Here is a 4344-nt window from a genome sequence, read left to right as displayed (position 1 = left end):
AACTGACCAGACAATCCACAAATTACAGAGCTGCCATTGAACCCAAGCAGAGACTGGCTGTTGCACTTAGGTCAAATGCCCATTTCACAGACAATACATCACTGACCAGAAATTTAATAAAGGTTTTATTTTTTAACAATTTCACCCCAAACAACACTTTAAACAGAAACATCAAATATAAACAATCAACACAAAAAAAGTAACTATTTACAGTAAAAAAAACAATGAACTCAATTGCTCAACTATTGTTCGTAAAAAGACTCCTGCCAAGCTGAGCTACTGCTGGAGGACAGCATGTCTGATGGCCTTGTAGGTGTTGATTGGGCGCGTGGGGGTTGGGGTACACTTGGCCGAAAGGCTACTGGCCTGGAGGTGTGAATGGATGTTGAGTGGCGGGGGGGATGGTCAATGGGCTGCCAATGTTGCTGGTGTTGGGTGTCTCTTTCCATGTTGTGGAAGGTGTTTAAAATACAGACTTTTGCCTGATGTTTTCTGTCTTTGTCCAGTCTTTGCAACATGGGCACAAGACTGAGAGCAAAGTAGTATGACTCCTCTAATTCTGAGTCTGGCATGTGTGGTGCAGTTGGAGGTTCCTGCAGTAGAGATATCAGCTGCTCTCCAAGGTCTGTGCTCTGTGGCCTCCTCCTTGTGTCCCGTGTGGAACGCTGGGCCGCTGCTGGTGTGGAAATGGGATCCCTGGGGCTACGGGACCTAGAGGGCCTTTGCCTCTCTGCAGAGGTTGTGGGTACCAGAGGTGGTGGGGCTGGAGATCCACATGATGTCCTGGCATGTTCCTCTGTTTCCAATGACAGGGGTGTAGATGCTCTCTCCATGTCTTCTACAGGGGAAGGATTGCTCAAGCTGCTTTTTGAACTATATGAAAAGAAACAACATGAAAACAATTAAAACCTTTTTTCTGGGGATTAATTTATGCAATAGGAACATATTTATGTAATTTAAAATAAAGTCTTTCATACCCTTTGCAATACATCATCACAAATTACAAAATTATATAAATTAAAATATGTGCATACATACCTCCTTTGCTGTACATAGGGCAAAAGGAAGGACATTATGTCTGTATACTTCCAGCCCTTTTGCGTGCCGCCTGCAGATCCACTTGGGAGAGATTTCTTCCTGTTTTTAACAAAAGCATCCCAAAGTGACTTCCATCGTGCCTTGCCTTGTCGACTGAAACAAAGAATAGATTCAGATTAATAACATGATTTCACATATTTTTCTTTGCTTTTTTTTACCCTTCAGATACTTGGCTTCCAGGGACTCATTGGTCAGCCTAGCATTCAGCTATAGCCTAGGATGCGCTACTGTGTATGTAATACAATTTATAATAAATGGTTTTGTCTGACAAATGACTGCCAAATTATTCTTGTCTGTCCTCACAATTTATCTGACTATAAATGCAAGATTTTCCACCACAGCATACTGTATTTAAACATTATTGAGAGTATTTTGGGTAGTTGTTATAACACATGAATAAAAACAAACTATAATACAAAAATATAATATCATTATAAAGAGTTAAACACAACTGTATTGATCCCTGGGCGAAATTCACAAGATAAAGTATAGTTAAAAAAACAATATTTATAAAAATATAAATACAAAATAATAATAATATAATAATATTATAATCTTGATACTTTATTGTGAAATGCAAGTTTACTGAACAGTTTTTTAACGACTTTCACAAGATGTGAAACTACTGAATGGCTCTGTACTGTACCTACAAGTATTAATTAACTTTAAAACATTAATATGTAGTTGTTACCTTCCACTCCACAAACTGCAGCGACTAAAAACCAGGCCTTGTCCTTTCTGATGTTGTCCTCGTAGTAAGCATTGGTTACATCGTATACAATGGTGTGTTTCTCCACTTCCATTATGAACACCTCGTCGTCCATTGTGCGCATCGTAGTGGAGGTGTTGTGATGAAGGAGGGGGGTCTGCTAAATTAGTATATATGCGGGCTGGGCCTGGCCCGGATGCTCACCTTTCCACTTCCTGCGAGGGGGGGGCTGCCTGCCCGACCTTACCTTACGGCTGCGCCGCGGCAAAAATAGGATTCATCCTAATTTTAGAGAAGCGCTGCGCCGAGCCGCTTCTGGGACGCGTCTGAGCCGTAACGCGGCGCGTGTGGTGGAACAGCACCCATTGACTAGAGTGGCCGTGATCCTTACGACCGCCGCGGCGCGGCCGTAACGCGGCGCAGACGCTCCTGGTGCGTTTAGGGGGTTAGGCTGGCCACAATAAAAGGCCACTCTGAAACGTGCATTTTTGCTTTATTGGGGGGGTCTGGGGGGGTCCGAAAACCAGTCAGTATCTGGTGTGAGGGGTAGGATTAGGGTTAGGGGTAGGGTTAGGTTTTGTGTTGGGGTAGGGTTTAGGATTCTCGGTTGAGAATTGTTGCACGGGCCTGAGGATCTGTGGATGGGTGTGTGTGTGTTGTTTGACCTAAGGTCAGACAGGAGTTTTAAATATGAACACATGCTGGGAAGTGTGTGTGTTTATAATTAGCTGTCCTACAACACGGGCACACCCTGGAATCCAACTTAGATTGAGGGGGTCCTGGGGGATCGATCTCTGGGGAGGTAGGCATGCCAACACTTGGAGGCAGGCAGTAAACGGGGCACACCCTGGAGTCCAACTTGGGTTGAGGGGATCCTGGGGAAAAGTTCTCCGGAAAATCGGCAGACGCAGTAGGATTAGGGTTAGGGTTAGGGTTAGGGTAATGTTGTGAATCGAGAGGCCTGTGTTCGTCGTCCATAACATACGCCTGCCCATACCATAACCCCACTACCACCATGGGCCACTCAATTCACAACATTACATTTGTGTTTTAACTGCACTTACACTACTATGCACGGCTTGTACTAATAGAACTGGAATCACTTTTAAATTGGCCGTTTTAGATCCCCCAATCATTTAAGGTGTTTTATGGATTCCATTGGGACAAGCTCCGCACACGCACACACACGTAGATACATCGATACACGCATGCACGCACACACACACACACACACACACACACACACACACACACACACACACACACACCACCCTCCAGATCCTGGGACGGGGAGATCTGCTTTTTAAGCATACTCTGCCGCCGTTCCGTGGTCCGGCTCCACTCCACTTTTTAACCATTCATCTGAAACGGTCTTGTCCTCACTGAGCTTTTATGATGCTTTTAAAAGGGTTTTTATAAGGTTTATGTTTACGGAGGTTTTTAATGTTTTTTTAAACACCTATCTCCTCCAGAGCCCTGCGCTCTTCCCCAACCTAACCCTACCCCTACCCCTAACCCTAATCCTACCCCTCACACCAGATACTGACTGGTTTTCGGACCCCCCCAGACCCCCCCAATAAAGCAAAACTGCACGTTTCAGAGTGGCCTTTTATTGTGGCCAGCCTAAGGCACACCTGTGCAATAATCATGCTGTCTAATCAGCATCTTGATATGCCACACCTGTGAGGTGGGATGGATTATCTCGGCAAAGGAGAAGTGCTCACTATCACAGATTGTTTCAGATTTGTGAACAATATTTGAGATAAATGGTTATTTTGTGTATATAGAAAATGTTTTAGATCTTTGAGTTCATCTCATGAAAAATGGGAGCAAAAATAAAAGTGTTGCATTTATATTTTTGTTCAGTGTAGTTACAGTAGGTGCGCGTTCACATGAAAGGGGTGGTATTTGGAGCATTCGACCAATCACAAACATGGAGAAGCGTACTGACAGCACAGCGTCATACTTCCTGAATGAAAAGTCAACTATAATATTAGACATATGAAGAAGTTAAACCATGACTTAAACACTTTATCCAGGATAAAAGCCACATAGCTGCACCTGCAAGGTGAATACAGCTGGTAAAAGAACAAGTGTTTGAATGCGTACATTAACAGGTTTATGATATCACTGCACGGCCGTCCAAGACACGAGTAGATCTGACTTTAATTACATTTGACTCGAGTGTTTCGTCAACTTAATGTGTTGCTTAAAATAATACTTCTGCATACAGTATGTGACACTGTGAGTATTGCACAGCCAGATACGGCTCAACTGACTCAGATAAGGAAATATATGATACATTATGATGCATGTGATATGATGTGATATGAATGATAATGGGACACATCGACATCTGCACTCACAGTGCCGCGGACTGTAGGCAACGTAATTTTACTTTGATCTGGTTACTTATGTTGTGGCAGATATTTAATCAAGCTTTCTTAACATAATAGTATAATGATAGTTATAATAGTCCGATTGCTCTGAAGATGGGAGGGGATATTCTATTCATTTTCACGTTCACACAGTCGATG

General features: G+C 43.2%; 1 long non-coding RNA gene across 1 annotated transcript; it reads right to left on the bottom strand.

The window, feature by feature from the left end:
- Positions 1–486: 486 nt before the first annotated feature.
- On the bottom strand, positions 487–1922 carry LOC117466385 (uncharacterized). Its single transcript, XR_011645189.1, has 3 exons — positions 1790–1922; positions 1039–1191; positions 487–873 (listed from the first exon to the last, which is right to left on the bottom strand). It is a non-coding gene; the product is annotated as an uncharacterized lncRNA (long non-coding RNA).
- Between the last annotated feature and the right edge of the window lie 2422 nt (positions 1923–4344).

Source organism: Pseudochaenichthys georgianus, chromosome 21, assembly GCF_902827115.2.
Source record: "Pseudochaenichthys georgianus chromosome 21, fPseGeo1.2, whole genome shotgun sequence".
Classification (NCBI taxonomy): Eukaryota; Metazoa; Chordata; class Actinopteri; order Perciformes; family Channichthyidae; genus Pseudochaenichthys; species Pseudochaenichthys georgianus.
The sequence above is the reverse complement of the archived record's forward strand: the minus strand, read 5'-3'. Positions and strand labels throughout refer to the sequence as shown.